The sequence below is a fragment of the Coregonus clupeaformis genome, chromosome 1 (assembly GCF_020615455.1).
Source record: "Coregonus clupeaformis isolate EN_2021a chromosome 1, ASM2061545v1, whole genome shotgun sequence".
Taxonomy (NCBI): Eukaryota; Metazoa; Chordata; class Actinopteri; order Salmoniformes; family Salmonidae; genus Coregonus; species Coregonus clupeaformis.
In genome coordinates, this window is record NC_059192.1 from 14,623,545 (window position 1) to 14,644,656 (window position 21,112).

The 21,112-nt window shown below is 41.1% G+C and overlaps 1 protein-coding gene across 4 annotated transcripts in view; it reads right to left on the bottom strand.

Moving 5' to 3' along the window:
• LOC121574073 (zinc finger MIZ domain-containing protein 1-like) overlaps positions 1–21,112 on the bottom strand; it is a 194,746-nt gene that overhangs the window by 125,641 nt on the left and 47,993 nt on the right. For all 4 annotated transcript variants that reach the window (XM_045206855.1, XM_045206844.1, XM_045206853.1 and 1 more), the window contains exon 2: positions 4,616–4,736. The gene's annotated coding sequence lies outside the window, so the exon portion shown is untranslated. The remainder of the gene's footprint in view (positions 1–4,615; positions 4,737–21,112) is intronic.

Here is a 21,112-nt window from a genome sequence, read left to right on the forward strand (position 1 = left end):
TGGTAAATTACATTGATTGGACATGATTTGGAAAGGCAAACACCTGTCTATATAAGGTCCCACAGATGACAGTGCATGTCAGAGCAAAAACCAAGCCATGAGGTCAAAGAAATTGTCCGTAGAGCTCCGAGACAGGATTGTGTCAAGGCAGAGAACTGAGAAAGGGTACCAAAACATTTCTGCAGCATTGAAGGTCCCCAATAACACAGTGGCCTCCATCATTCTTAAATGGAAGAAGTTTGGAACCACCAAGACTCTTCCTAGAGCTGGCCGCCCAGCCAAACTGAGCAATCGGGGAAGAAGGGCCTTGATAAGGGAGGTGACCAAGAACCCGATGGTCACTCTGACAGAGCTCTAGAGTTTATCTGTGGAGATGGGAGAACCTGCCAGAAGGACAACCATCTCTGCAGCACTCCACCAATCAGGCCTTTATGGTAGAGTGGCCAGACGGAAGCCACTCCTCAGTAAAAGGCACATGACAGCCCGCTTGGAGTTTGTCAAAAGGCACCTAAAGACTCTCAGACCATGAGAAACAAGATTCTCTGGTTTGATGAAACCAAGATTGAATGCCAAGCGTCACATCAGGAGGAAACCTGGCACCATCCCTATGCTGAAGCATGGTGGTGGCAGCATCATGCTGTGGGGATGTGTTTCAGCGGCAGGGACTGGGAGACAAGTCAGGATCGAGGCAAAGATGAACGGAGCAAAGTACAGAGAGATCCTTGATGAAAACCTGCTCCAGAGCGCTCAGGACCTCAGACTGGGGCGAAGGTTCTCCTTCCAACAGGACAATGACCCTAAGCACACAGACAAGACAACGCAGGAGTGGCTTCGGGACAAGTCTCTGAATGTCCTTGAGCAGCCCAGCCAGAGCCCGGACTTGAACCCGATCTAACATCTCTGGAGAGACCTGAAAATAGCTGTGCTGCAACGCTCCCCATCTAACCTGACAGAGCTGGAGAGGATCTGCAAAGAATAATGGGAAAAACTCCCCAAATACAGGTGTCCCGAGAAGACTCGAGGCTGTAATCGCTGCCAAAGGTGCTTCAACAAAGTACTGAGTAAAGGGTCTGAATACTTATGTAAATGTAATATTTCAGTTTTGTATGTTTTATAAATTTGAAAACATTTATAAAATCCAGTTTTTGCTTTGTCATTATGGGGTATTGTGTGTAATTTGATTAGGAACAAAAACAATTTAATCCATTTTAGAATAAGGCTGTAACGTAATTAACGTAGATAATTTGTTTTCGCTAAATAATAATTATAATAATAATAAACCTGAATGTTTCATTTCATATTATTAGGCATGTCTTACCTTGCTTCAAAGTAGCCTATAGGCAAAATCCGACCATGGAAATGTGGAGGCAATTATTTTATAAAGACTTCATAGGCGGCGCTTGAGTTTGAAGTTTGGGGAAGATTACAATTTATCCTACCGTTCTGCGTGCCAATTTTGATTTTCATATGTGCATTTTCGTGGAACAGTTTCATTTCAATAATAACGTTTTCGTTTCTCAAAATCATTGTCACCTGGTTAATCATAAAAATCTGAATTAAAATGATAAAAATCTAAAAGTTAAAAGTAAACTAATGTGAGATCACTAGCCTCTGCCATATGGACACACTGATACACCGTGATCCATTGGTGGCTAAAGAAATGAGCGCATGGAACTCATAGCCTATAGGCCAATGCAGCAGTAGGCCTATAACTTCCATTGCTCTTTCACACCGAGGATTGGTGATTATCAAGGGGGAAATTGTTGTTAAGATTTTACTGTGAGGAACTATAGTTTTAATATATTATCATTCGCAATGGATGTTTAAAAAACACTATGCATGCTCAGGCGCATACACTCCCTCAACATTATCAGGACAGAGAAACCAGACACATGCTCATTGCTCACATGGAGCACTCCAAACAAAAGAGAGTTAAAAAATTGACAAATCTTGTAAATTATGGTTATGAAATAAACCAAAACTTGTTTCTCACAAACAACGTTTCCACTCCGAGAATGAGAAAAGTAAATTACTTTAATTAATACATCCATTAACCAATTATTTATTTATACACTAGATGACTGACAGAGGGCACTGTTTTGAAGCCACCGCGCAACCATCTTGGCACTTCCCCACCACTGTAAAAAAAATTGGAAGCTACAGAAATGCATTTATTAATGTCTACATTTGATTTTGCCATGTTTATTCTATTACAGACACCTTAATGCATACTTTTAAATTATATTATGTGAGCTAAATGTAAACATTTAACATTTGAAAATATATAAAAACATTTTCCTTAAAGTATAATTTTTTTAAAGTACTAATGTTACTGTCCCCACTACAACAGAGAAATACTTAAACATGTAATGTTGTCCTTTAAACGTTTAATTGAAATACTGTAGAATCCCATTCATTCCTATGGAGGACTGCTTTTCTGAGGTGTGCCAATATAGCCGACCGGAGACTTCAAAGCCTCTCATTGGCCAATACATTGCATCAGCAATCCAGGGATTATATACATCATTGGCATTAACAGAAATTAATGTAACCAAATTACGGGGATTAACGGTACATTTACTACTGGTGACATATGTAATGGGGAATTTATTTTTAAAAATCAAAGGGCAAACAATTCCCACAATAAACAATGAATGCGCAAGAATTGGTGGGAGACAGCTGAGTCCTTCTGGAGAGACTCGCCTATTTCTTCGCCACACACCCCTCCCCTTAAAAGTGTTTTATTATACTCAAGACACATTACCTTCACTGACAGCCGCAACTCAATAAGCAACTAGGCCTACTGCCATGCGCGCTGCTCAAATTGTGGGCTTCCCAAATAGGCATAGGCCTACGAGCTTGTGTTTCTAAACAATGCACAGCTATTTTTTTAAAGAAGCTAATGATCCTCGATTCCTCTGTAGCTAAGTCATGCTTTCGGGTGAAGTATTTTGAATGATTTTATTTATTTATGTATAGACAGGAGTAATTATATAATTTTGGCACATTTATTTCCATTTACTTCCCTATTGGACCCATAGTTATGCAATTTCTCTCCTGTTCTATTGTTTTTCATATCAACTTTCTTTTGTTGTCCAGAAGCCAAAGGCATATTCCTAGTCATATTAGCAACCCATCTTAGTTGTTGCATCTTTGGATTCCCACTTTTTCTAAGTTTCTAACAGAGATTTTCATCTCTGTCACATAAGTCTCCCGAGTGGCGCAGTGGTCTAAGGCACTGCATCGCAGTGCTAGCTGTGCCACTGGTTTGAATCCAGGCTCTGTCGTAGCCGGCCGTGACCGGGAGACCCATGGGGCGGCGCAGAATTGGCCCAGCGTCGTCCAGGGTAGGGGAGGGAATGGCCGGCAGGGATGTAGCTCAGTTGGTAGAGCATGGCGTTTACAACGCCAGGGTTGTGGGTTCAATTCCCACAGGGGGCCAGTATGAAAAATAAAAAAATAATATATGCACTCACTAACTGTAAGTCGCTCTGGATAAGAGCGTCTGCTAAATGACTAAAATGTAAATGTATATGGAACCGCTGTCAGGTGCGCTGTTTAGAATTATGTTTTTCCAGGTGCGCTGTTTAGAATGGTGATTTCAATTGCATTTTGGCAAATGTTTGAAAATGATGTTTTATTGGCTGCTTCATTACATGAGTTGCATGTTCTGTTAAGATGCATTACCATAATCTAAATGTTGTCCGAAGCAACATTTTCCTAACGGAAACCCTGACACACACACACACACACACACACACAGGAGAGGAGAAACACTGGGATGCTGCCCTTTGTGTTACATTAATACATTTTCCTCAAGTCAACATTATGGAGAGAGAGAAAGGGAGGGAGAAAGATGGAGGGAGAGAGAGAGGAGAGAGAGGGGGGAGAAAATGGGAGGAGAGGAGACAACTTTCCTTTTCACTGTGCACCCTCCCTTTCTCTGACTGGTTGTCAACCTCCGTTTCAAGCTTCACACCCAATCCTCTCTCTTCTGTGAAAAGTGTTAGTCCTTCAATCCAAGCAGAGAAAATATTTCCCCTGGTGTGACTTGTTTTCATTGTGCAGCCATGACAACAGCTTTCCTAATGCATTAACAATCGTTAAACTGGTAAAGCACTTCTGTATGTGTGTCTGTCAGACCTGAGTTCAAACACGTGTATTTGATTATTTGTTATTGAAATACTTATTTTCTGTGTATTACAAATAAAGTATTTTCAAATACATTATTTCAAATACTCCTAGGACCTGGGTTCAATACAGGAGTATTTATTTGTATTTCAAAATACTCTGTGTATTTGTGTATTTTCAAATGCCTGCCAATACCTTCCAAGTGTATTTCCACATACTTTCAAATAACAAATATCTGAATACCAACTTAAAAATGTATGTGTAAGTAATTTTAATCATTTAAATAGTATTTGAACCCAGGTCTGGTGTATTTGTGTGTGTGTGTGTGTGTGTGTGTGTGTGTGTGTGTGTGTGTGTGTGTGTGTGTGTGTGTGTGTGTGTGTGTGTGTGTGTGTGTGTGTGTGTGTGTGTGTGTGTGTGTGTGTGTGTGTGTGTGTGTGTGTGTGTGTGTGTAGGAAGAGGATTAGAGGGGTCGTCTGCTTACCTGTGTGGACTCTGACCTGGGCTGGGAGTGATGTCACAAGCCCCCCTCACCCCCACCCCTCCCTTCATGTATATCCTTCAGGAGAAGTCCTCACTGGTCTTCAATGTACACTGCACTGGACCTGACAGAGAGAAGGAGAGGGAAAGGAAATAGGCTGTTCAATTTCTGTGAAGAACTACAACGTTACAAAGATTTGTTCAACTGCGAAAATGCTGTGTGTGTGTAAACCCGGGTCATAGTGCATGCCTCGAGACATTAGTTGTTAGCCCACTGAGCTAAAGCCTCAGGTATTAGCTCTGGGAGCTCACACCAGTCTTCAAGTTTACTCATCACATGAGCATAGTCCAAAGAACCGCCTCTATTACAAGCGCATTCTGCAGAAATATGCAAATACGTCTGTCTGTGGCACCCTTTCATCCAAGTGAAACGCTACGGTGAAATCCTCAAAGAAATGAATTACATTAAACAAGAGTCAAGTCTGTATCTGTGACTTTAAGCATTAGGGTGGCCTCCCATGGTGCTCAGAATGACAAAAATCACATGTAGATGATGGAAATGCATCTTAACAGAACATGCAACTCATGTAATGAAGCAGCCAATAAAACGTCATTTTCAAACATTTGCCAAAATGCAATTCGCGGGAAAACACCATTCTAAACAGTGCACCTGGAAAAACATAATTCTGAACAGCACACCTGATAGGAGTCCCATATGTGACAGAGATGAAAATCTAGGATTGTACCTTTTGCTTCTTGACAGCGAAAAAAGTTTATATGAAAAACAATAGAACAGGAGAGAAATTGCATAGCACTGGGTCCAATAGGGTTGTAAATGGAAATAAATGTGCCAAAATTATATAATTACTCATGTCTATACTGAAAAAAATGTAATGAAATACACTACCGGTCAAAAGTTTTAGAACACCTACTCATTCAAGGCTTTTTCTTTCTTTTTACTATGTTCTACATTGTAGAATAATAGTGAAGACATCAAAACGATGAAATAACACATATGGAATCATGTAGTAACCAAAAAAGTGTTAAACAAATTAAAATATTTTATATTTGAGATTCTTCCAATAGCCACCTTTTGCCTTGATGACAGCTTTGCACACTCTTGGCATTCTCTCAACCTGAAATAGTTGTGCAGCGACGCTCCCCATCCAACCTGACAGAGCTTAAAAGCACATGTTTTACGCCAGCAGCAACCAGCTGAGAAGCTGCAGGAGAAATCCCGCTCAAAATAGACTCTGTATGCTGTGAGCGTGTGATAGTTGTGCTGGATAAATAAGACAGGCCTACATGATGACTAACGACAATACACACAGGCCAATTTCATTCCACTAAATTATGCAAATTAACCTATAGACCGATAAAGCAAGACGGTCAAATGTATTTCCATCGACTGGTATTTCTTTCCATCAATGAATAAAAAGCATTATTTTGCAATGGATATTTTTTTTTTGCGGTCATTTTGGCCGGCAACAGTTTTATTTATCGATTTGTTTTGGGGGGGGGGGGCAAAAGCCGGCAATTGTCGGCAAACGGAAACCCTGGTGTGTGCGTGTGCTTGTGTATTACACAGTCTCTAAACCTTGTGTCACCCCTTCGTTAGTACTGTTGCTCTTTAACAATGTAGAATCCCTGTGTTGATTGGTACAGATGTAAACCAATGTTAACCAGTGTTCTGCGTCTTTACAGTGGCTGTGATGACAAAGTCAAAGCTTGTCGGTTCAAAGCTCTTAAAACCACAACCAAGAGAGAGAGAGACAGAGAGAGACAGAGAGAGAGAGAGAGAGAGATCAATGGCCCCTCCAACACTAGCGCAAACATGAGGAGAGAGGGGGGAGATAGGGAAAGAGAGAAGGCGGCCAAATAATTCTCGCTTCCACTACCCCAGACAAAGGTAGAGAGACAGACAGCTAAGCCTCAGAGAGGTAATCATCTATATGCAAATAGAAAACTGAGCTGCAATTTAAACTGAGATAGCATGTGTGTGTTTGATAGGTTTTGAGATGCTGTATAGCGAGGCCTCCCTCTGAATCAATTCACAATGAGGGAGATGGAAAGAAACCATTTTCCTGCGGTGGAGATTAAACACTTTACAATAAGCGTCTGATAGTGTGATGCTTATCTGGAGGAAATTAGCACAGGAATACCATTTCCCACAACAAGCAGGTCAAGTGTTGAACCTTCTTAAATGAGAATTTTGCTTTTTTCAACCAAATCTCATATTATTTATGTAAATAGAATTTAATAGAAGGGTCCAGACACTTTTTTTTTGCAATTTTTGTGAGAAACTTACCCCAACTAGCGATTCACTTCCTCATCCTCATTGTGCGGTACGGGGGTTCTGAAAAAACATGAACAAATGCTCCAAAAACACCCATATACTGTACGTCCTTTCAGAATAGAAAACGCTCTCAGTATAGTGATGCAGGTCTTTGGATGTTGAACACATGAAATTGTGTCAATTCTAGGGCTGTTGTGGTGACCGTATTACCGCCACACTGGCGGTCACGAGTCAAGGTAATTAGGCTTCTCCAAGCTCTGATGCTGCTGATGGTCATTAGTAGCCTACCAAACTTGCTAACTGCCTGGTACTCAGCACTCTATTGTCCCTCTAATCACTCTGACATCAATGCAGATGTAATGGAAAATCTAATCAAACATCATGAGAGCCGAGAGAGCCGATGAGCTCATGTTGCGCAACATTTCTATAGACTATGCAATTGCATGAGAAAACAGAGTGATGGTCTCTATTAAAAAGAGGAAGATCCCATCAGCTTTCTATAGGCTAGGCCTACTATATATATTTATTTCTCAACTTTCCTAATATTAAGCACATTGCTTATCTTTACAACTGGCTGGCAAGAAAATGAACCATGGGAAAAGCGTCCTCCATTCGCTATTTAAGTGCATAGATGACATGTATTTTTTCCGCTGCCCCTGTTTCAAGACAGGTGCATGATAATGGTCCATTCTAAATAAAAACAAATTTCACACATATATTATTTAGTATATGTAAAGACAAAATTAAATCAAGAATAGTCTGATGGGTGCCAATATTAGCCTATCACTTGTGAATGATATATTATCACTTGTGAATGATGCCCAGCATAAGGCAAGAAACAAAGCCTTTTTTTGCTACTTTTTCAAATCATAGTCGCACACCTCATGTTGCCTAGCCCTTAGGCCTATATGTTTTGATAAGGTTTGTATCACAACTAAAGTGGGCAAATAACTTCTTAAAATTAAGCACATTAATCCACTTTACAAGGGGTGTAGAGCCTAACTGGTATACATAAGCAGCGCGTGAGTTTCAAGTTTGGGGATGATCATTTTCACCATAAAAATGCACCTTTATAATAAAAGCATTACATGCATAATTGCATTTGCGGTCACTTTTGATAATGGTGTTTTCCTGCTAATGGAATACTCGTATTTATAGCCTACTGCCATGTGTGCATTGCTGCGCTTATAATGTGAAGAAATAGCCTAATAGTTTATCAACATTTAAAGCTAAACGTTCTGATCTGTTGCTTCAGCCACATTATGTAAAAAACGTTTTTGGGATGCTAGTGGTTCTATCGCATTCCACAACTGTCCCAGACTATGTTTGGAATATTTAGAATAGAATAGAATAGAATAGAATATGTCAACTTTTCTACTATGGGGGATAGTAGATTGACATAGGCTAGTGCTTTTGCTGTTCGTTAGGCGTACTCATCTTCTTGGCTGACGAAAAGTAAATGTGGACAGTTCTTCCAATATCTTCAATATGCACCTCGGAATTGGATAAAGACGCGCGCAGTTGCGTCCCTGATGTGTCGGTCTTCACTTGTAGCCTGTGAGAAAGACCCGATCACGTGATGGAGAGCCATGTGAGTGAGAGGTGCTTCAGAGCACGCAGCACTCAGTGAGAAGGGCACAATGCAGCACTCAGCCCGCAAAAGGCATGGATTTTTTTAGGGTGCATTACGGCCACACAAAGGGGATGGCGTCGTGAAATTCAAGGCATTATCAAGTGCTTGTCAAATTGTGAATGAGAGACTGATAAAGTGTGTACAGCCTGCACAAAAAAACAAAGCAGAGCTAATGCCTTTCAAACAACTAAATTAAGCATTCAGGAGTACATATTTATTTGTTAACCACTTTACACATGTGCGCACTCCCTCAAATCGTTTGGAGAAAATATCCTTTCAATTTTATTCAACTTTGTCCAATTCTATTCTTCATACTATAAAATAATATAAAATAATGCCACAGAATTTTAAGCAAATCTTGTCTGCTAAATGAACTAGTGTAGCCCACAGCCATTTGGCAAAGCCAGATCAGGACCTAACATAAGGACAACTCAGGGTATGCTATTCTGTTCTTCTGAAATAGACTACGTTTTCTTCATATCATGCTTCTTTAGACCTGTCTAAAATAAATAATGGATTTATTGTGAAGGTGTAGGCTATTTTACATGGATTTATTAGACTTTTTAAAATGTAAATGTTCCAAAGGTCTGCATCAATGGCTTGTAGGCTATGTGTGGAAGCCAGGAGATGCTAAATGTGTTTGTTAATTAGCGGTCAATTACCTTGAGACCGACAGTTATTTGCTTGACAATCACCGGCTGACGAAATTTCGTGACCTAGTTACTCCCAAATTTTATCCGCAACGTTATATTCCATTTTGATGTGACTTGAGCGATACCTCTCCGTCCATTCTAGCAGCAGGCTAAACTGAGAATGGAACAGGTATATAGGGGAAACCGCACGAGTCGCACAAAATGTAATATTACGTTGCGGATACATTTCGGAATATCCTGCTCCCTCTCTCGTTCCCTCGCTCTCTATCACTCTGTCTCTCTCTCTATCGCTCTGTCTCTCTCTCTATCGCTCTGTCTCTCTCTCTATCGCTCTGTCTCTCTCTCCATCGCTCTGTCTCTCTCTCTATCACTCTCTCTCTCTATCGCTCTCTCTCTCTCTCCTGCAATATCCTAATAGTTTATTTCCTCCCTCATCAATGTCAACAGTGAGGGGTTGGGAGCTCAGAGGCTGTATGTGTTTCACTCAAACACATCAGTTGTAACAAAACCCTGTGGACTGTCTGTGTCAGCAGAAGAGTGTGTGTGTGTGTGTGTGTGTGTGTGTGTGTGTGTGTGTGTGTGTGCTGTTGCTGTTGTATGCGAGTCTGGTTTACCCGCCCGCGCTCCTGAGACTAGATCCAACCCCTGCTAGCGCCCGCACGTATCCAATGACGTAAGGCCATCCCAAATCTCCAGCACACATCTCACCAAAACAATATTTGTGTTTTGGCCATCAGGGCAGTCTGTTCCCTGTTCCCTGCCCTGCGAGCCTCTGTACTGAACAGGAACACAAGGAGGTCTTGAGGCGGTTCACACAAGGCTGTTAAAAGGAGGGGAAAGCGAGGCTGGGCCATATGCATAAAGAATCTGGGCAATTCCACGGAAACGGAACCAACAAATTTCTTGTTAACAAACTATTGTTTTGGCAAGTCAGTTAGGACATCTACTATGTGCATGACACAAGTAATTTTTCTAAAAATTGTTTACAGACAGATTATTTCACTTATAATTCACTGTATCACAATTCCAGTGGGTCAGAAGTTTACATACTGTGCCTTTAAACAGCTTGGAAAATTCCAGAAAATGATGTCACGCTTTAGAAGCTTCTGATAGGCTAATTGACATAATTTGAGGTGTACCTGTGGATGTATTTCAAGGCCTACCTTCAAACTCAGTGCCTCTTTGCTTGACATCATGGGAAAATCAAAATAAATTATCCAAGACCTCAGAAAATAAATTGTAGACCCCCACAAGTCTGCTTCATCCTTGGGAGCAATTATCAAACGCCTGAAGGAACCACGTTCATCTGTACAAACAATAGTACGCAAGTATAAACACCATGGGACCACGCAGCCGTCATACCGCTCAGGAAGGAGACACGTTCTGTCTCCTAGAGATGAACGTACTTTGGTGCGAAAAGTGCAAATCAATCCCAGAACAACAGCAAAGACCTTGTGAAGATGCTGGAGGAAACAGGTACAAAAGTATCTATATCCACAGTAAAACAAGTCCTATATCGACATAACCTGAAAGGCCGCTCAGCAAGAAAGAAGCCACTGCTCCAAAACCGCCATAAAAAAGCCAGACTACGGTTTGCAACATGGGGACAAAGATCGTACTTTTTGGAGAAATGTCCTCTGGTCTGATGAAACAAAAATAGAACTGTTTGACAATAATCACCATCGTTATGTTTGGAGGAAAGGGGGGGGGGGCTTGCAAGCCGAAGAACACCATCCCAACCGTGAAGCATGGGGGTGGCAGCATCATGCTGTGGGGGTGCTTTGCTGCAGGAGGGACTGGTGCACTTTAAATTATGTGGATATATTGAAGCAACATCTCAAGACATCAGTCGGGAAGTTAAAGCTTGGTCGCAAATGAATCTTCCAAATGGACAATGACCCCAAGCATACTTCCAAAGTTGTGGCAAAATGGCTTAAGGACAACAAAGTCAAGGTATTGGAGTGGCCATCACAAAGCCCTGACCTCAATCCTATAGAAAATGTGTGGGCAGAACTGAAAAAGCGTGTGCGAGCAAGGAGGCCTACCAACCTGACTCAGTTACACCAGCTCTGTCAGGAGGAATGGGCCAGAATTCACTCAACTTATTGTGGGAAGCTTGTGGAAGGCTACCCGAAACGTTTGACCCAAGTTAAACAATTTAAAGGCAATGCTACCAAATACTAATTGAGTGTATGTAAACTTCTGACCCACTGGGAATGTGATGAAAGAAATAAAAGTGGAAATAAATCATTCTCTCTACTATTATTCTAACATTTCACATTCTTAAAATAAAGTGGTGATCCTAACTGACCTAAAACAGGGAATTTTTACTAGGATTAAATGTCAGGAATTGTGAAACACTGAGTTTAAATGTATTTGGCTTAGGTGTATGTAAACTTCCGACTTCAACTGTTCGTCTATGTATGGGCCAAAAGAAGGCCGGTCCAGACGTCTGTGGATGTTGAAATCAAGGCCAGGGCGGACTGACCAAATTTCTACTTCTTTTCAACGTCCATGGATGTCCGGTGTCGGTCATTGCTCAGTGTGTGAGGACGCTGGTTACAGTAAATGGAAAGAGAGGGGGCTCATGGGTAGTTGTCAGTAAGAGCTGGGAGAGGTGACATTAATTAAAGAAAGAGAGAGAGAGAGAGAGAGAGAGAGAGAGAGAGAGAGAGAGAGAGAGAGAGAGAGAGAGAGAGAGAGAGGGAAGGGTTGTCCGGACTTTACACAATCTTGCTTTGACCACCAGACGACAGAAAGAGAAAGAAAACCGTTATCAGCTGAACAACAGTATGCCAGTGGAAGGGTGGACTGTAGCAGGTGACCCAACTGTAGTTTGTGATTACTATGATTTCCCATTGTAGCCAATTCAATTGCAGAATTTCCGTAACAGATTTTTATGAAATTCTGTTACCGATTTGGTAACAGAATTTCAAGTTTTAATCACTTAATAATTAACAAGCAAAATTGACATCAGTACAACAACTATAACTGATTGATAGGTCTACCTTCACTTGTTACTTCTGTGAACTTTCATTATCCTCTCTCCTCAAGAGGGAGAAAAATTAGAAAATGTCTTAAAGACATGTGGGCAATGTTTCTTAAACATCAGACGGCACAAACAAATTATCCTAAACTAAATATAAGTGTTGATATTAGTTGGCAGGGGTCTCTACTTCAACATTATTGTGTTTTGAGGTATTTATAATACCTTTTAAAACATTTTCTGGTACAGTGCCTTGCGAAAGTATTCATCCCCCTTGGCGTTTTTCCTATTTTGTTGCATTACAACCTGTAATTTAAATGGATTTTTATTTGGATTTCATGTGATGGACATACACAAAATAGTCCAAATTGGTGAAGTGAAATGAAAAAATAACGGAAAACTAGTGTGTGCATATGTATTCACCCCCTTTGCTATGAAGCCCCTAAATAAGATCTGGTGCAACCAATTACCTTCAGAAGTCACATAATTAGTTAAATAAAGTCCACCTGTGTGCAATCTAAGTGTCACATGATCTCAGTATATATACACCTGTTCTGAAAGGCCCCAGAGCCTGCAACACCACTAAGCAAGGGGCACCACCAAGCAAGCGGCACCATGAAGACCAAGGAGCTCTCCAAACAGGTCAGGGACAAAGTTGTGGAGAAGTACAGATCAGGGCTGGGTTATAAAAAATATCCGAAACTTTGAACATCCCACTGAGCACCATTAAATCCATTATTAAAACATTTAAAGAATATGGCACCACAACAAACCTGCCAAGAGAGGGCCGCCCACCAAAAGCTCACGGACCAGGCAAGGAGGACATTAATCAAAGAGACCAAAGGTAGCCCTGAAGGAGCTGCAAAGCTCCACAACGGAGATTGGAGTATCTGTTCATAGGACCACTATAAGCCGTACACTCCACAGAGCTGGGCTTTACGGAAGAGTGGCCAGAAAAAAGCCATTGCTTAAAGAAAAAAATATGCAAACACATTTGGTGTTCGCCAAAAGGCATGTGGGAGACTCCCCAAACATATGGAAGAAGGTACTCTGGTCAGATTAGACTAAAATTGAGCTTTTTGGCCATCAAGGAAAACGCTATGTCTGGCGCAAACCCAACACCTCTCATCACCCCGAGAACACCATCCCCACAGTGAAGCATGGTGGTGGCAGCATCATGCTGTGGGGATGTTTTTCATCGGCAGGGACTGGGAAACTGTTCAGAATTTAAGGAATGATGGATGGCGCTAAATACAGGGAAATTCTTCTGTTTCAGTCTTCCAGAGATTTGAGACTGGGACGGAGGTTCACCTTCCAGCAGGACAATGACCCTAAGCATACTGCTAAAGCAACACTTGAGTGGTTTAAGGGGAAACATTTAAATGTCTTGGAATGGCCTAGTCAAAGTCCAGACCTCAATCCAATTGAGAATCTGTGGTATGACTTAAAGATTGCTGTACACCAGCGGAACCCATCCAACTTGAAGGAGCTGGAGCAGTTTTGCCTTGAAGAATGGGAAAAAATCCCAGTGGCTAGATGTGCCAAGCTTATAGAGACATACCCCAAGAGACTTGCAGCTGTAATTGCTATAAAAAAAAGGTGGCTCTACCAAGTATTGACCTTGGGGGGATAAATAGTTATGCACGCTCAAGTTGTCAGTTTTTTTGTCTTATTTCTTGTTTGTTTCACAATTACAAATGTTTTGCATCTTCAAAGTGGTAGGCATGTTGTGTAAATCAAATGATACAAACTCCCAAAAAATCTATTTTAATTCCAGGTTGTAAGGCAGCAAAATAGGAAAAATGCCAAGGGAGGTGAATACTTTCGCAAGCCACTGTAGATGTTTTCTAGACCCCCCTGTTTGACAATAAATCAAAGCCTATGCTTATTCCTAATTTCTAGGATGGAAAATGGTTGAAAAATGTACAGCCTCAATTTGTCGCACATGGACTCTACAAGGTGTCGAAAGCATTCCACAGGGATGCTAGCCCAAATCAAATCAAATCAAGCTTTATTTGTATAGCACACTTCAGACATGAATGCAACACAATGTGCTTCACAGGAAAAAAAACAAATAAATTATGAAAATAAAAATGGAAATATTTACTACACAAGAAACATAAGAGGATAAAAAAAACAAAAGAATAACAATTTAAAACTGAAAGACTAAAAAAGCACCCTAAGGAAAAGCAAAGCTAAAAAGGTGTGTTTTAAGATCCCTTTTAAATATGTCCACAGTTGTATTGGGTTGCACAATCGTGGATTGATTTGAAAACCAATAGAATAATCTTAAATTAATTATAGAACTCACAGGCAGCCAGTGCAGAGACTTTAAAACAGGTGTAATGTGTGCTCTCCGTCTGGTCTTGGTCAGTACCCGTGCTGCAGCATTCTGTATGTTTTGCAGTTGACCAATGGCTTTCTTGGGTAGACCAGAGGAGAGCATTACAGTAGTCAAGCCTGCTTATAATAAAAGCATGGATAAGTCTCTCTGTATCAGCCTGAGATAGAAACGGCCGCACCTTGGCAATGCTCTTCTGGTGGTAAAATGCTAGTTTGGTCACATTCCTAATGTGTGATTCGAAATTTAGTTCAGAATCTAAAATGACATCTAGGTTTTTCACCTGGTCTTTCAACTTTATTGCCCGTGAATTGAAATGTGCGGACAGATTCTCTCTCTGTGATTTGGCTCCAATAATAAGTACCTCGGTCTTGTCATTGATTTAGCTGGAAGAAGTTGTGAACCATCCAAGTATTTAAATCATTAATATAGTCTAATAATTTATCTGTGGAGCAAAAATCCTCTGGTGACACAGAAATGTAAAGTTGTGTATCGTCTGTGTAGCAGTGAAAATCAATGTTGTGCTTTCTGATAACGCTGGCAATCTGTATATAAACTGAACAATACCGGACCCAAAATCGAACCTTGTGGAACACCACACGTGATATCTATTGTCTCTGAACTTTGTTCACCAAGGGTGACAAAAAACTCTAGAGCGGTTAAATACAGTGAGGGAAAAAAGTGTTTGATCCCCTGCTGATTTTGTACGTTTGCCCACTGACAAAGAAATGATCAGTCAGGAGCAAAAACAAAAAAAACAAATAAAATATAATTATTGTAAAATTGACTGTGTCCATAAGGTGTAGATAGTAAGTATAGGCTGGAAGTAGAGGCCTGGGCATTGTTGTTCACTAATTTACCCCAAGTAGGGAAAGGATGGCGGGGTTGAAAAGTAATAAAGGGGAGTATATATATAAAAAACATGGGGGATTGGAAGTGATGCAGACAATTACATTGATAGAAGTTACAATCTATCTGCAATATTAAGCTGATCTACCCCACAACAAAAAAAAAGAAATGATCAGTCTATAATTTTAATGGTAGGTTTATTTGAACAGTGAGAGACAGAATAACAAAAAAAAAATGCAGAAAAATGCATGTCAAAAATGTTATAAATTGATTTGCATGTTAATGAGGGAAATAAGTATTTGACCCCTCTGCAAAACATGACTTAGTACTTGGTGGCAAAACCCTTGTTGGCAATCACAGAGGTCAGACGTTTCTTGTAGTTGGCCACCAGGTTTGCACACATCTCAGGAGGGATTTTGTCCCATTCCTTTTTGCAGATCTTCTCCAAGTCATTAAGGTTTCGAGGCTGATGTTTGGCAACTCGAACCTTCAGCTCCCTCCACAGATTTTCTATGGGATTAAGGTCTGGAGACTGGCTATGCCACTCCAGGACCTTAATGTGCTTCTTCTTGAGCCATTCCTTTGTTGCCTTGGCCATGTGTTTTGGGTCATTGTCATGCTTGAATACCCATCCACGACCCATTTTCAATGCCCTGGCTGAGGGAAGGAGGTTCTCACCCAAGATTTGACGGTACATGGCGCCGTCCATCATCCCTTTGATGCGGTGAAGTTGTCCTGTCCCCTTAGCAGAAAAACACCCCCAAAGCATAATGTTTCCACCTCCATGTTTGACGGTGGGGATGGTGTTCTTGGGGTCATAGGCAGCATTCCTCCTCCTCCAAACACGGCGAGTTGAGTTGATGCCAAAGAGCTCGATTTTGGTCTCATCTGACAACAACACTTTCACCCAGTTCTCCTCTGAATCATTCAGATGTTCATTGGCAAACTTCAGACGGGCCTGTATATGTGCTTTCTTGAGCAGGGGGACCTTGCAGGCGCTGCAGGATTTCAGTCCTTCAGGACGTAGTATGTTACCAATTGTTTTCTTGGTGACTATGGTCCCAGCTGCCTTGAGATCATTGACAAGATCCTCCCGTGTAGTTCTGGGCTGATTCCTCACCGTTCTCAGGATCATTGCAACTCCACGAGGTGAGATCTTGCATGGAGCCCCAGGCCGAGGGAGTTTGACAGTTCTTTTGTGTTTCTTCCATTTGCGAATAATCGCACCAACTGTTGTCACCTTCTCACCAAGCTGCTTGGCGATGGTCTTGTAGCCCATTCCAGCCTTGTGTAGGTCTACAATCTTGTCCCTGACATCCTTGGAGAGCTCTTTGGTCTTGGCCATGGTGGAGAGTTTGGAGTCTGATTGATTGATTGCTTCTGTGAACAGGTGTCTTTTATACAGGTAACAAACTGAGATTAGGAGCACTCCCTTTAAGAGTGTGCTCCTAATCTCAGCTCGTTACCTGTATAAAACACACCTGGGAGCCAGAAATCTTTCTGATTGAGAGGGGTCAAATACTTATTTCCCTCATTAAAATGCAAATCAATTTATAACATTTTTGATATGCGTTTATCTGGATTTATTTGTTGTTATTCTGTTGCTCACTGTTCAAATAAACCTACCATTAAAATTATAGACTGATCATTTCTTTGTCAGTGGGCAAACGTACAAAATCAGCAGGGGATCAAATACTTTTTTCCCTCACTGTAGGTCCTAAATCAATTTAGAACTGGACCGGAGAAGCCAACCCACCTCTACATTCTGTCCAGAATGAACAGTGTCGAACGCTGCACTTAAGGACAGAGAGTTGTTTGGCATCTGTGTTGGCTCTAAGATCATTTACCACTTTAACTAAGGCTATCTCTGCGCTGTGGTGGGCACAAAAATCTGATTGGATTTTTTTATATACAGTTGCTACTTTTAAATTATTTAGCTGTTTGAAAACCAATTTTTCCAGCCCATGTTGCTTCCCACAGTTGTATCAAGTTGGCTAGATGTCCTTTGGGTGGAGGATCATTGTTAATCTTGATACACACTGTAAACTGTTGAGCGTGAAAAACTCAGCAGCGTTGCAGTTCTTGACAAAAACCGGTGCGCCTGGCACCTACTACCATAACCCGTTCAAAGGCACTTAAATCTTTTGTCTTACCCATTCACCTGTGAATTGCACAAATACGGTACACAATTCATGTCTCAAGGCTTAAAAATCCTTCTTTAACCTGTCTCCTCCCCTTCATATACACTGATTTAAATGGATTTGACAACTGACATCAATAAGCGATGTAGGGCTGACCCCATTTAGTCGACTGGTTGATTGTTTGGTCAAATAGGCTGTAGGTTGACCAAGATTTTTTTAGTCGAGCAGTGGCAAATATATATAAAACAATAAAATAAATGGAGCATGAGACACCTGTCTGATTCACGCCTGTCTGAGTGGACTAATACTTTGCGGATGGCACACCAGTATCACCAGTAGTACATTTAACATTAATTACCATAACTTCTAATCTACAATGTTTGTTTGGTTACATTAATTTCTGTTAATGCATTCAATATATTACTATTATTATTATTAAGAGACTTACCATTGTCATTGTAGGAGTGGATATGTTGTTTGCAGAGCGCACAACCTAGGCTACATGTGTGAGGAAAAAGTTTTGTTTTATTTAATTCCATATACGAGTTGTCAATGTATTCATTGTCTTTTGTTTGGAGCGCTCCTGTCCACGCATATAACTAGGCCTAGGCTACCTGATTACGCATATAACTAGGCCTAGGCTACCTGGCCTGCGCACAAATGTAGGCTTATAAATGTGCCCATTTGGGGATCTGATACTATTTTTGATTGTCTTAACTCACTTTTCTTCACCTCAAAAAGAAAGTAAACAAAGCCTGTTTTTACATCCATTGAGAATGACAATAGTTCCTCAACGTAGCCTATTTGAAAAATATTTCCAGCTCTCTCCCTTTCGATAACCACTCAGCATGAAAGGGGAAAAAATGTCATGCTCTGATCTGGTTGAAATGTCATAAAAAAGGCCAATCAATCAATCAATCAATCAATTTTATTTTATATAGCCCTTCTTACATCAGCTAATATCTCGAAGTGCTGTACAGAAACCCAGCCTAAAACCCCAAACAGCTAGTAATGCAGGTGTAGAAGCACGGTGGCTAGGAAAAACTCCCTAGAAAGGCGAAAGCCTAGGAAGAAACCTAGAGAGGAACCAGGCTATGAGGGGTGGCCAGTCCTCTTCTGGCTGTGCCGGGTGGAGATTATAACAGAACCATGCCAAGATGTTCAAAAATGTTCATAAGTGACAAGCATGGTCAAATAATAATCAGGAATAAATCTCAGTTGGCTTTTCATAGCCGATCATTAAGAGTTGAAAACAGCAGGTCTGGGACAGGTAGGGGTTCCATAACCGCAGGCAGAACAGTTGAAACTGGAATAGCAGCAAGGCCAGGCGGACTGGGGACAGCAAGGAGTCAACCTGATTACTTCTTATCCCTTGCTCAAATAGCCCACAACTGTGTGTCTGTCTGTCCGGAGCTCACTGGAGCAGGAAACTCTGAGGGCCCAGAATATTTTATACAATGTTGCAAGTTTGCTAGCACCAGCTTCAGGCCGGACCCAAGTTAATAGTTGATCAAATGTTTAAAGTTCCTTGCAGACAGGCCATGCATAGCCAATGTGATTTATAGGATATTTATTTTTATCAGGATATTTTCTACCTGCGGGCTGCAATGTATTTATTTGTTGGCTTTATGTAGGCTATTTTTACATAGTTGGCAATGGCAATATAAGTTACTTTTAGATTTGTATCATTTTCATTTAGATTTAATTTTGATTAACCACATGACATTGATTTTGAGATATGAAGACTTTATTGTAAATTAAATGAAACTGTTCCACAAAAATGTGCATATGAAAATCATAACTGGCACGCAGATCAGTAGAAATGGTATGATAACTTGGCACTCCAAATGGAAAAGGTTGCTGACCGCTGGTGTAGCCTATTACTGGCAACCTCAGGAGCATAATGGGAGAATCTGTGAAGGCCAGCAGCAGCGAGCACCGGGAGGCAGCGGGTCGGGAGGCAGCGGGTCGGGTCGGGAACAAGTTTTTCTTCTTCTGGTTAGGCTATATTGATCTCTGGCTCCGACTTTAGTAATTTGTGTGTCTTCATTTTTAATTGCTGTGCTTAAGGCATCAGGCAAAGTAGCCTACATATAGTTGATTTTATTCAAACATAGGGTGTGTGTATATATGGAAAAATACAAGACCAATCGATTGGTCGAAAGAACAGACGACTCTTGGTCGACCAAGTTTTTGTTTTGTCGGGGACAGCCCTAAAGGGATCATAGCTTTCACCTGGATTCACCTGGTCAGTCTATGCCATGCAGTCTATGCCATGGAAAGAGCACACATTCTTAATGTTTTGTGCACTCAGTAAATATATAACTTAATTTCTAAAAAATATAGACGCTGCTTTCATTTGACACTCAATTTGACATGCTCCTATGAACTTCACATTGTGCTCATGGGTCCTTTTACATGGAAACGACAATCTCCGAGTAAGAGTGTTAATCTAGGATCAAGTCCCCCCGCCCATATGAGCATATTCATTATGATCTAAAAGGCTAAACTAACCTTAGATCAGCATTGAGACGTTTTATGGATACTGGCCCTGGTTATATACAGTTGGTTGTCACAGTGCTCATAACAAAAAATCTAGAGAGTGCTATACATTTGCAGTATCTAACATTCCCGGTCTTCCCTACTTCAGTACATATACCACTATTTTCACAGTCACAGCTAAAAATCTAGAATGTGCTATGAATATAGTAGCAGTTCAACCATAACCCGGTCTCCCCTACTTCTGCACACATTTCCACAGTTGTTTACAAGGTAGCTGTGATTATTATCACAGTATGGGTAATCTTTTCTTTTTTATTTCATTTTCAAGCACTTACACCATCTTGTCTGAAGCATAAAGGCAACACATGATAACATCTTGTATGATTTTCAAAGAGCACCCATTTACACAACGGTAATTTGGTACAATAACAAGAATCATTGAAAGGGTACTGATCGCATGCTACTACTCAAAACATAGGCATCTTCTACCTGAAGCGTTTGTCATTGAGAGTTAAACACAAGTCATACACATGATTACGCCACCCATGCAACTACCACTGCCCTCCCCTCTTCTCTTCCTTCCTTTCCTTCCTTCCTTTCTCCCTTCCCTCCTGCTCTGTTTGACATGTTGAAGACATTTGAGATAATCACAGAGATGTCTCTGTGTTTTCCCGGATCGTATCTTCAAAGAGCAGGCGGCTGGTGACTTGTACTTGAAAGGGAAAGGAGTTGTGGAGAGCTCATGTTCAGAGAGGAGGGAAATAGTTGAGGAATGCAATCACGGTTTAGAGGAGTTGAAAGGCCTGCTCTGGTCTGTTCTGGCTGTTTGTGTGTTTGAGTGTGTGTGTTCGTGTGCATGTGTGTATTTTTGTGCACGACTGGATGGGTGGGTAAGTGGGTGGAAGGTAGAGGGGTTGTCGAACATAAACAAAGGTTGAGTTTCACTGACTGGAAAGAAGAACACACCTGTTCCACACAGGAGAGAGCAGAGAAAGAGCGAGACAGAGAGAGAGCGAGAAAGAGAGAGAGAGACAGAGGGAGAGGGCTAAAAGACTCTCACCTGTGAGGCCTGATACAGAAGTAAATCACAGAGCTTATCT